The following is a 13,015-nucleotide window of genomic DNA, read 5'->3' as shown; positions in this document are numbered from 1 at the left end:
ATTAGTCGCGATAGGGAGTGGCTAAGGAGTATTGTTTTATTTTGTTTTTTTGAAAAAGAAAAATTAGCAACATTTGCAGAAGTCCTTTCTTGGAGAGATTACAAGGGACAAAAATTTACTACCACTTATATGCAACAAACAATAACCACTTGACCACACTTTCCTTGCCAAGCTTGTGTCGACCCCTACAGTCTCTGCTAAACCTAACAAAACTATGGTCCCCAAAACTATACATCTGCACATATTTCAATGGGTGATCGTTGTCATTGTATAGTCTACATTCTTTTTAATCTAGACTTTGTGTTTTTGTTGTTAGTTCTTTTTAGTCTAGACTTTTTTTTAACCAAGAAATACGGAGTATATATGTATATAAGAGAGAGGGGTGAACATTTACAGACCAAAAAACACTACAAATTCCTGTAGCGAACAGCGGCAAGTTTGTGACCTGCGTGGTTGGAAATTTCTAAGGAGTGGAGTGTGGTGTCCCCCTGAGCTCAGACGCGCCGGAAAAAACTTAGTTTTGCGGCAAACAGAATTTCTCTGGCGGCGGCGCGTGGTTGCACGTGGTAGCGCGTAGAAGCTGCACGGTGGTCGTTGATGAACCTTCAGGGTTTCTTCGGAAAATTGAGATGAAGCTCTTGGTGTAGGCAGTTTTTCATGACTTTCGCTGAAAAACCCAGATCGCTTGCACTGTAGCCGGTTTTTATATTTCTGGCCGGATTTGTGCCGGACGTCGGTCTGATACTATAATAATCAGGTAATTGTGTTTATATTGTATTGTGTGTGTGTGTGTATTAAATTGCTCAATATCCACTTTCTTCTCATGAATTTATATTTATTTATATTTATATTTTTTGGATTTTTGATTACAAAATTTCTTTGCTGGGTGCTCAACTTGCATAGCAATCTAGTTTGTGTTATTTTGGACAGCAGCAGAACAATTTTGTTTATGAAATCTTGGTTATATACACTTTCATTTAAATCTAACAAGTATTATTATCTTTTACTACTGCTCTCATGTTGTTCATAAAAGGGCCAATTTTTACTCATTTGGATTAACCCTTAAAAATCTTTTTTCCAGAAACTAGAAACATTGTGCGTACGATAAGCATGAGTTCACCATGGACATCTACATTTCAAAGCTTTTAAAGTCATTTTCCTCAATTAGTCCCATAAAAGAGAAGAAGGCTGTACTAGTGATGGCAGCAACACTCAATCTTCATAGTTTCTCAAAGGTAATTATCATTATCTAATTCATTATCATTATTGTTCTTATTGTTTTATTTTTTATTATTTATGATCCGCATGCTTTGTTAGCATGTTGTGTTCTTCCCTGACTTCTGCTTATGCTGAGATACATAGTTCATTAAACTGATATAAAAATGGGTTTAGATGGAGTTGAAGGTGAGAACAGTTAACTGATGTCATTATTTTTGTGTTTAGTATGTCAACTCGCTGAAATTATCTTTTTACTTAATTTTATAAGTTTTATTTGAGTAGTAGATGTGTTGCAAATTTGCAATCATTTCTGGAAGTTGATGGGTTACGGTGCATCAAGGTTTCATATTAGGTGAGTAGATATGTTTCAACACAAACAACACAAAATCATAAAGGGCTAAGTAAAGTATAGGAGGGGTTGATCTTCATCCAATAAAAGATTTCAAGGATCTAGATGCAACTATGGAAATATCAGAAAATATATATACTGATTATTTTGAAGACAAACACATTATCTTTCTCACATACTTCCTTCACAAGCTCTCATCCTGTTCTAGGGTTACAGCACACTTCTCTAATTAGATTCATTATCTTGATGCAATCAATTCTTCTTTTATATTTTTGTATTCCGATTAATTTCTCAATCACATTGATTGAAAAAATTTGAGTGACATTCGTGTGAGTAAACTTCTTATTGTTTTGCTAATAATTTGAGAGATCTGAGTTTACATTCAATCGATTGTGTTTCTAATTGTTTGGAGATTCTATCTTGTTTTATAATCTTGACATTTCTCCTCTCTCTTCTCTAACTTCATCCCAAAATTATAAAACCCTAATTTTAAACACTACACTTTAAAAAGGAGGTCGCCTATATACAATTTGAATAGATCTTGACGATTTGAACATATATGCGCGTTTGACCGTTATGATTGTCGCGTTGACCGGGTAATTGAACGAGTAGGAGTAGGAGTACTCGGTGGACCTTTAGAACCGAGAACTTGGCGAGTTAATTCGAGATATGCAATACTGTTCACACATCACAAATATTTTCACAGCTACTCTTGAAGATTCGTTGTTTTGTGAATCAGGTATATTATGAAACTGAAACTTGGGATTACTTAATATTTAAATTAAAAGTGTTCATGCATGATGTGTAGCAATTTTGAAATAATTGTTCGGTTGTATTGACATTTCACAGTGGTCTGTTTCAGAACTGAACATTAATGGTCTTCTCAGTTGCCTTTCTTATATTTGATTATTACTTATAAACTAAGTATGTTGCTTTTCCCTCATCAAATCAATTTTATCCTTTAAAAGGGTGGTAATAGCTGGCGAGGGTTAATTGGAAATTAGCACAACATGAACGGCTAATTTGCAAATTCATTGTTTCTAACTTTTTAATGAAATCAGGTTTGCACGTTTCATTTAATATTACTTGTTCGTTACACAATTCGTTTCCTTAGGTTACATTTTATCCCGTTCAATTTTTTAGGGTTTGGGTTTACTAGTTACTAGTTGCAATTTTCTCATAGTCTTTCATTGAATTGAATTACTATGACAAGTCTTGATCACTTACGCAATGATGAACTTAGATCTATAGGTATCCATTTGGATGTGTTTAAGGTCGCCCAGTTGAGACTCACTAATCACCGACTCGGTGAATTAGTTTTTGATTCTTCGTTAGTCGAATAGTACTATGGGCGTAATGGTAATCCTATATGGGATGTATCTCATTACATGGTTGATGATGGCGTCCGATTTGGGTCTGTTTTGGGCGTTTGAACCACTAATGGAACACACAAGGCTTTTCGATTGGACAAATACCCTTTAGCGATTATGTCGATGAAGATCAGAAGTTGATTCTTAAGTCCGTCTAAGTGGGTCAATGCTCTTTTAGATACATCCATAAAGGCACATGTTATCAATATATCCTTTGGAATTGTAATAAGATTGTACCTCCCCCGCAGGCATCAAATTTTGACATCGATCTACCCACTATTAGGAATGTACTATTAAGAAAGATCACCTGAAGGAGATTTCTAAATCTGAAGGTTTTTTCGATTACAATATAATCTGGGTACAAAGGCTCCAGGCTTCTATCGTCTATCGCATATGCAATTTCAAGACGACTTTGGACCTCACTGCACCCGCATTTTGTATCCAAACTCTAGCTCGGGGAGATTAGTGATCCCAAGACAATGATGTTATAAATGAAACAATATCACGTTGCACTATATAGTATTCCGGGTGTAGGATGCGATATTTGTTACCAAACTATTTCGCTGACTTAATTAGACCTGCAATACCTTGGGCTTTACGCATGGTTAATGGGTTAAACATTGAGATGAACGGAATTTCGTATGCAAGAAAAGTGAGCATCATCTTGTGTGTGAGAGCAGGAGTCCCCTTAACCCGATTTTAATTTATCTCACGAGTTCCCGCCTAGTTTTGAGGATATCATTGTTTCGTATCACAGAAGATATTTCGTATCACAAAAGATCTAACTTGGTACGAATTTATACCACGCATTCCCGCCTATTATCTTCCTCTGTTGCTACTGCCCATTAAAGTCTTCTTTCTTCATCATTTTGAGGAGAGTGAGGGCGTATTGGGATTCTTTTTCACTACACACTCACTTTTGGAGGATGGGTTACATGATATTTTCGTTCGATACAAGCAACAATAAGTGGTTTTCGAGAAGGCAACGTTGACTTTGATGTACTGTTCGCATCTCTAACATTTTCGACACATCTTCACCTCAATCTATTGTATATTGTGCTTTTAATTTATTGACCTTTTTATCATTTATAAACAAAAAGCATACATTACCTTATGAAATGAGGTAAAGATTTGTTGAAAAATTCGAGACCACCAATGCATCAAACTTAACTATTAACTTTCTCGAGAACCATGTATTCTTGCGTGTATCGAACAAAAATTTCATGCATCATATTCTCCAACAACGAGTCTATGCAGTGAATGAGAAGTTCAAGACGCCACCACTCTCCTTGAAGTGGTGGTTAAAGAAGAGTATAATGGGCAACGACGGAAGAGGATGAGCGAGAACACGTGAGATGAATCCATACAAAGTTAGTTTTTTTTTTTAATACGAAATAGGGCGAGAACTCTTAAGATAAATTGAAACCGGGTTAAAGGGACTCCTCACGGGTTATACGCTTTCACACACGGCAATGTTCATATTTTTTTTATAAGAACTTCCTGTTCACCTCAATGCCAAACCTATAAACCATAAGTAAAGGTCGGATAATTTTTGCATCTAATTAAGTTAGCAAATGATCATTTGGTAACAAAGATTGCATCCTCATCCAGAAATGATATATAGTGGAAGGGGTTATTGTTCATTCCTAACACCATTGCTCTGGGATTTCTCATCTCCTTGGGCAAGAGTCTGAGTTCCGAAGTCTAACCCCGAAATTGTATAGATGATAGATGACGGAAGTCTGGAGCCTTTGTACCCCGATTAGGTTGTAATAAGAAAAACTTTCGGGATCATAAATCCCTCACCTGATGGATCACGGTGGATGAATATAAGAATTTGGTACATGAGGAGGAGGGAAAACCTGATTATAATTCCATGTGGATATATTGACAACAAGCATATACGATGTATCTGAAAAAACATTAACCCACCACCAGACACATCTTAGAATCAACTTATGATCTTCAATGACAGAATCAACTTATGATTTTCTTTTATTGTTGTTGGTATCCAGGCTCCAAGGCATGTTCTCTATGGCCAAATTATCGTAATGGTTATTAGTATGTTGGATATGGGTTACAGGTTGTGCTTTGGGTAATGGATCGATATGGGTTCCAGTCAAGATGGTTCTCCTTGCTTTATTGGGTTGACTTAAAAAAGTTTTAGGCCAAATTTGTTTATGCTTGTTTTTGAGAAAGAACTTGAATTGTAAGTTGTATGCTAATTCGTTAGTCGAAGTAGAAATTACTTCAAATTTATACCATTCGTCTAAATGTAGATGAAGAAAGTAATCAAGATGGGCCTACTACACAATGATAGCGACCACTACGGTGGTTAGCTAATAACTTGCTTCGTGTCTCTATATATACATATCGTTCATTACATATTTCAATATTGAGTTATTTATTGTATATTTTCAGTGCTTATTAAGAGCTTTTAGGGATGACAACCCAAAAAACTGCTGCTGGCTGCATCTGCCTTGTGTCTTCCTGTTCGGCCACTCATGGTTTCGGCTCTTCATACTGGAATGGAGGTATACATTTTTAATTGCAAAAGTAGAGTGTCTATAACTTAAAAATGGAGTTTAATTGTGTTTAATACTTAAATTACCTGGAAAAATGAGCGGGTCAGGATGGTAATAAAGAGTGTCTATAACTTGTTCGTCCAGGTAAAATTTGTTAAAGGAGCGGTTAAAGATCCCGAACTTACACGTGTGCACAATGTTCACAAGATGTCAGCGCTTGTGCGTTCTTTGTGGCTAATGATCTGTTTCCTAAGATTCCATATCTTCATGCTGGTTGGCATTTAGCTGCTGCTATAGGTGTTGATAATTTGTAGCACTTTCAGAATTGTTTTGTTTGATAAATATTGTTGGATGGTCAACTGGAGATATAAGGATTGGAATTTGCGTATCAAGAGTAGTAGTATTGAAAATCTTAATACGGGTGGATTAAACGTATTAGAAAATAATTTGTCATGGAAATGTCATTGTTGTTGTTTAAATTAAGTCATAGATATGGTTGCACCATTGATGTCCAGAATGATGCAACCTGTTATGACAATAGCATAGGATTAGGAAGCTTACTCTTATGAATTGTTAGGGAGACCATAAGATGGCGAAAGAGTCTGATTTGGCCATAATCTGTCGTAATGAAAGAGTATAATTAGGTCATAATTTGTTGGCGTTCTGGATATAAACTGTGTGAAGCAGAACGACTCATTTATAGTTGAAACCATGGATCTAAAGGGTACACTGATATAATATGCTGACCATAGAATTATCTTTTGTGCTCTTCAGTTGGAAGTAATGGGCCGGGAAGACAGACTGAAGCTCAACAACATGCATCAAGAACAAGGTCATGTGTTTTTTTCCTTCATATTTTACTCATGTTTTTTTCGGCTGTATCAAAGCCTGCACACATTCTTTGTTTACACAATTCTTGGATTTTGGGTATGCCACATATTCGAATTCCGGAGTATATTTTGGGCATGTCATTAGTAGGGTGACTCGAAAACCCATATAGACACCAGATCAGAGAGGATTGTAATGAAAAGATCTAAAAGGTACATGTGTTTATGATGAAGTGAGGGTCTCCGGACCACCGGTGAGATGCCCGTGACCGGAGAAGATGAAAAAATCGAGCGGGAAGTTGTGCTTTTGAAATCTTAAAGTACATGTGTATATGTTTAGTCAAGACTACATGTGTTTATGTGTTACTGCTGTTAATTTGGGTGATATTATGAAATTTAGATTTTAGAGCATCAGATGAATAAGTAGTTGTGCTAGATGAATAAGTTGTGCTGTTAAACCTATTTACTTTTCAAATGACCCGATCTAGGAGGACATGTCTTTATTCCAAACGGGTCATGTTTAACACAATTATTATTATATACCAATGTCCAAATAAAATCTTTAAACTTCACTAAAATGACATGTTTTAACCCCCGAAAGCCCCTTACCTAATGTGCTTGACCCCACATCCATCTTGTTAACATATTTAACTCTTTGGTGACAGGTTGCGCCATACAAAATGACAATGTCTGCACGGTTTCTCTGAACATAGCTACGTGAGTCGAAGGTACGATATCACTAATTTTTACTAGTGGTTCCTCTAATTAAATTTTATAAGTTGTTGATTTGAAGATTTTAATTGTATTCAAATTAGTATTCGTATTTTCCATTGATGGTAAGATGTATTGCTCAATATCCACTTTCTTCTCATGAATCCAGATTTAATGTGAGCCTTTTTGAAATTTAACTTGTGATATGGTTATCATGTCAAAGGAAAAATATATTATGACACAAGTCACAACCCGAGGGGTTGTTTCATGACCCTAAGTTCAACCAAAGGGTGCACCTTACTTGCTTTCAATAACCAAGTCTCATGCATTATGTTTGTATGGATATTCAACAAATTAAGTACGGATAAACATAGAGACAAATCACCAAAGCAAATCAGGAAGAGAAAAAGTGGTCCAAGTAGTACAAGTGGTCCCAAGTCAAGTGATTTAGTGTATGTTTGTTAGAAAACAACCTTTTTTAAATGCTATGTTTGTTAGGGAGCAGCCCTTATATCTCCAGCTTTTATTTTAACTTTTGTCTTGGGAATAGAATATTCAAGAATTTGACTCCTTTATAGAAGAGAGGCTGCTGGAATATAATAGGCAGTTTTTAGATGAATATGAATTCTAATGGAGTCAAGCTCCATTTACCCTAAATCTTCATTTTCCTTTATAAGTCTTATGATCTTGGTGGCTTGAAGTGTTTCCTTTATCTTTAAGCTTGATGGATTAATATCCTTTAGAGATTAAAGTGATGGATTCCTATCCTTTATAACAATCTGTCCAACAAGTCTATCGATCTTTCTTATACTTTTAGCATGTCAAAATAAGTAAGTGAACTATCGATCATTCTTTACTTTTAGTATGTCAAAAGAGCTGCAGACTTTTATTAATGTTGTTTGGTACGTCTGAATTTGACACTACTCACGTTGTTTATAAAACATTGTGCAGAAGTTATAAATCCCCAACTAATTTTATTTTTTTTCCCAACTGCAGCAGAGAAACGACTAATAGAATTGACTCTGAATGGAAACCAAAGTGGTTTTGAAGAGTTGGAGAATGGTTGCAATGCTCACTTCTGAAGACTGTAAAAAAAAGTCTTGTTGGAGATCTTTTAGATATATCATATGGTCTAAAAATCACAAGTGAGGTCAATGCAGCAAATTCCTTTTAAGTTAAAAAGACATGAAAAAGGACCTGAATCCACCAAGTTTGTTAAGAAGGCTTTTATGGCTCAAAATCAGCTTGACGAAAAGAAGGCGACTTATTCACACATCGCAAATATTTTCACAACTACTCTTGAAGATCCACTTTGGTATATTATGAAACTGAAACTTGGGATTAATTAATGTTTAAGTTAAAAGTGTTCCTGCTTTGACCATTGATAGTCTTCTTAGTTGGCATTCTAATATTTTAATTATTATTTATAAACTAAGTATGTTGCTTTTCCCCCCATTAAATCAAAATTGATCCTTTAAAATGGTGTCAATAGGTTGCGAGGGGTAAAATGGATATTAGCACATGTAAAGGCTAATTTGCAAATTCTCACGGTTTCCCCTTTCTAATGAAACAGGTTCACGCTTTTTATTTAAAACTACACAGTTCATTTTCTTAGGGTTACATTTTCTACCGTTCATTTTTAGGGTTTTATTTTTACAAATTATTAGATGCAATTTTCAATAATCTTTCATTGAACTGAATTACTATGACAAGTCTTGATCACGTTGCCGATCGTGAAATTAGATCTATAGGTCTCCATTCGGACGTGTTTGAGATCACCTTAATGAGAATCACTAATCACCGTGTATTTTGATCCTTTGTTTGCCGAACAGTTCGATGTGTGTAATGGTAATCCTATATGGCATATATCCCATTACTTGATGCTGACCGGTTTTGATCGGTTTTGGCATTTTGAACCATTGATGGAACACATAGGGTTTTCAAATGGATGGATACCCTTTGGGCGATAATCGTAAAGACCATCAACCCACCCCAGGCGCAATTAATAAGCAACCTCTGGATCTTCACCGAAATAATCGCCCCGAGTATTTATCCATTCGAAAAACCCTTTGTGTTCTTTCATAGATTCGAAATACCAAAACCGACTCAAACCGGTCAACATCAATGAACAAGAATGTGATATATCTCATATAGGATCATCATTGCGCGCATTGAGTTGTTTGGAAAACAAACGATCGGAAAATAAATCCCTAGTGATTGCTGCTTCTCGTCAGTGCGATCGCAAACACTTTATAACGGAGACATATACACCTAAGTTCGTCATCACGAAAATCGTCAAAAAATGCCATGGTAATTCAATTCAATGAAGGACTAGTGCAAAATGGCTAGTAAAACCAAACCTTAGAAAAAAGAATGGGAGGAAATGTCACTACCTAACATATGGACATAATATACGTTTATGTTTTTCTTGCTCCAGATTTGATATGTATATATTGTAGATGGGTTTTTGAGTTCTCTTTGTATGTATTTCTCAAACAGATCACCGTTATAACTATAATGACTAATATACCTCAACTTATGCACAATTACCTTCCTCTTTAAATATAGTCGAAAATTTATCATATATGCATACACCTTTGAAATCATGATACTTGCAGGGGACACACGGCTTAAAATAGCCATGGGAGCAGCTCAAGGTCTTGCTTCTTGCAAACTACAGAAAATAATGTCAATTTTAGGGAGGTGAAATCTACAAATATTTTGTTAGATAAGGGGAGAAAATTAATTAACATGTTCATATAGTTTGTGATATATTATGGTCAATGCTTTACTTAAGATATTTAGTTATTTACCGTATGGAAGTTTAATTATTGACTTTTCTAAATACATTGCCACTGGTTAGCTTTTTTCTCTCTTTGTAAAACCATAATGTCAGCCGTAATTAGTTTGACCACCATTAACTTTTATTGGTTTTAAATCAAATAATAGCTCTTCGTTCTAACCTAAATCATAAGTTATAATGAGTGCATATTACTGGTGTCAGTCGATTCAAGTTAACTCGGAGCTACTCAAGACTGATTTTGAACATTATTTGAAAACAATTCAAATTAACACACACATAATCAAGTTGATCCAAACTCATAAGAATTCATGAGCTTGAGATGGAGAATATAGTCTTGTTGAGTCTTGTTGTGATGCTTTGCAATTACAGGTCTTTTATATGAAAAAAATTTTTGCCTTCTTTTTGGGTATGAATAAGTGTTTACTAATTAATGGTTTTGGAGTTGTTATGCTGGAAATAATAACAGGTTAAAGAGCTGGTGGCTGTAATCAACATATCCGACAAACCAGCCTTCTATGGAGGAAGTTGTGTCTGCTTTACAAGTTATTTATTACTACAATCAAAATGACACGATGCAGTCAAAGGCACATGTCAGCCGTTCAAGTATTTGACGTCATCAAAACGACTATCTGTCTTCCAGTTGAACAACACAAGCGAGAGAAGCTTGGTCCACCAGCAGTTCGCTGTAGAGTTTAAGAATGTTTGTTGGTTCAAAGCAAGACCAAACCCCGATGGAAACTAACCGAACCTAGACCGTGAATTGGGGACAAATAAAGCAGCTAATCGAGAGAGGATCTTATGGTTCGGGTTGGGATCATGCTTTTCATGCTTATTGGGACCAAGTAGCAATACACAGTTATTGGTGTCCATATATATATATATATATATATATATATATATATATATATATATATATATATATATATATGGGCAGGATCAATGGAGAAGTAACCAATCGGGGGGAAACGGGGGGAAGCAAAAAAAAAAATTCGTTTTTTTTGGAATTTTTTTTCCCGGCATCAAGATCACACGAAAATATGAACATTTAGAAGAGACACTTCGTGATGAATGTTATTATTTAGGCGAAAAAACGATCGACAAAAATAACATTCAAGATAATATTGTTCGTGAAGAATATGAACGTTTTTTTTCTTCATGTTTTGTGAAGTAAAATTTAGCCCGATTTAGAGTTTAGGGTTTAGGGTTTGCTGTTTTGGGTTTATTCCATAAACCCAGAACAACAAACCCTAAACCCTAAACTCTAAACCGTTCGTGTTAAAAACTCAATCTAAATCCTAAATCTAAACCCTAAATCTAAACCCTAAACCCTAAATTTTTAAACCCTAATATCTAAACCCTAATATCTAAACCCCAATAGCTAAAACTTCAACATACGCTCGAAAAACACGATAATTGTTATATATTACTTCTTCGAGCGTTTTCTCGCCAAAATAAAAACATTTATCACAAAGTGTCTCTACTAAATGTTCATATTTTCATCCCATCTATAATGTTCGTGAACAAAGTTTTTTTCAAAAAACGAAAAAAAAAAAAGTTTTTGCTTCCCCCGCTTCCCCCCGATTGGTTACTTCCCTCTTGATCCTACCACTATATATATATATATATATATATATATATATATATATATATATATACTATCAGTAAAATTTCTGTCTAAACTCATGTATGAGTCCTTATTTTTCTAAAATACACTATTCTTTGAATCCTAGACTTTTTAGAACCAATCCGAGTTAAATAGCAATGCTTGTTAGGTATTTTGGTTTGACAGTGCTTCACATCCAAAAAAGAAATTTTTTTTTTCTTCTTCTTTTTGCAACTTTCAAAATGAATCTTTGGGGGCCTATTATGAATTTTATGGAACACCTATGCAAATAAATCACCCAATTTTTGGTGTTCATAGGCATACGATTACTGATTCTGTCAAAAGAACTCAGGGGGCCCACAAAGGTGTGATTGCTGATACTGTTAGTTCACAGTAATATGACTATGAACACCAGACTCTCACTTTATACAATAAATAAGAATTAAAGTGTAGAAAATGAAAGAACACGATAATAGAATGAAAGACTGATAATATTGATCGTGCAAAGTACAAATTCATAAGAAAACATACGCCCCTATTTATACAGGTAAAAATCAAATCTGGAGATTTGGTTTCCATAACTACTTACCAATAAAGATGGAAAAGATAAACTAAAAACAAACCAAATTAGCTAATAACTAGGAAGTCAACTCTGGAGATAAAATCAAATCTTCAAAACAAATCTTCTTAAATAACAAGCATATCTCCAGAATATTCTTTGACTTTGGCTTCAAGAAATCATCATACGTTTACTTCAATAATTCTAGAGTCTGCAACTCCAGACTCTAAAATCTGCAAAATACTTTTGACTAATCAGATTATTATTTCTATTTGAAAGGACCCGTCCTAATCCATCCGGACGAAGTCCATATTGATTACAAACGATTCACAATAGTTGATTACATCGCGAGGTACTTGACCTCTATATGATGCATTTTACAAACATTGCATTCGTTTTTAAAAGACAAACTTTCATTTACATCGACAGTTAACAACATGCATACCATTTTATAATGTATCCATCTATAATTGACTTAATAATAATCTTGATGAACTCTACGACTCGAATGCAACGTCTTTTGAAATATGTCAATAATGACTCCAAGTAATATCTCTAAAATGAGCAAATGCACAGCGGAAGACTTCTTTCATATCTGAGAATAAACATGCTTTCAAGCGTCAACCAAAAGGTTGGTAAGTTCATTAGTTTAACATAAATAATCATTTCATAATTTTAATAGACCACAAGATTTCATATTTCCATTTCTCATAAACATACGTCCCATACATAGAGACAAAAATATCATTCATATGGATTGAACACCTGGTAACTGACATTCACAATATGCATATAAGAATATCCCCATCATTCCGGGATCCTCCTTCGGACATGATATAAATTTCGAAGTACTAAAGTATCCGGTACTTTGGATGGGGCTTGTTGGACCCGATAGATCTATCTTTAGAGTTCGCGTCAATTAGGGTGTCTGTTCCCTAATTCTTAGATTACCAGACTTAATAAAAAAAGGGGCATATTCAGTTTCGATCATTCAACCATAGAACGTAATTTCGATTACTTGTGTCTATTTCGTAAAACATTTATAAAAGC

At 34.9% G+C, this 13,015-nt stretch overlaps 1 long non-coding RNA gene across 5 annotated transcripts; it reads left to right on the top strand.

The window, feature by feature from the left end:
* Window positions 1–154: 154 nt before the first annotated feature.
* LOC139894640 (uncharacterized) lies at window positions 155–9,892 on the top strand. 5 transcript variants are annotated; one of them, XR_011775153.1, is made up of 8 exons: window positions 155–757; window positions 1,082–2,306; window positions 5,359–5,471; window positions 6,237–6,294; window positions 6,955–7,017; window positions 7,997–8,315; window positions 8,493–8,573; window positions 9,619–9,892. It is a non-coding gene; the product is annotated as an uncharacterized lncRNA (long non-coding RNA). The 5 variants fall into 5 exon arrangements; XR_011775155.1 differs by lacking the exon at window positions 8,493–8,573; XR_011775154.1 differs by lacking the exons at window positions 8,493–8,573; window positions 9,619–9,892 and adding an exon at window positions 5,607–5,759 and having other exon boundaries at window positions 7,997–8,479.
* Window positions 9,893–13,015: the final 3,123 nt, after the last annotated feature.

Source organism: Rutidosis leptorrhynchoides, chromosome 2 (assembly GCF_046630445.1).
Source record: "Rutidosis leptorrhynchoides isolate AG116_Rl617_1_P2 chromosome 2, CSIRO_AGI_Rlap_v1, whole genome shotgun sequence".
Taxonomy (NCBI): Eukaryota; Viridiplantae; Streptophyta; class Magnoliopsida; order Asterales; family Asteraceae; genus Rutidosis; species Rutidosis leptorrhynchoides.
Note: the sequence above shows the minus strand (reverse complement) of the source record. Positions and strands in the feature narration are given on the sequence as shown.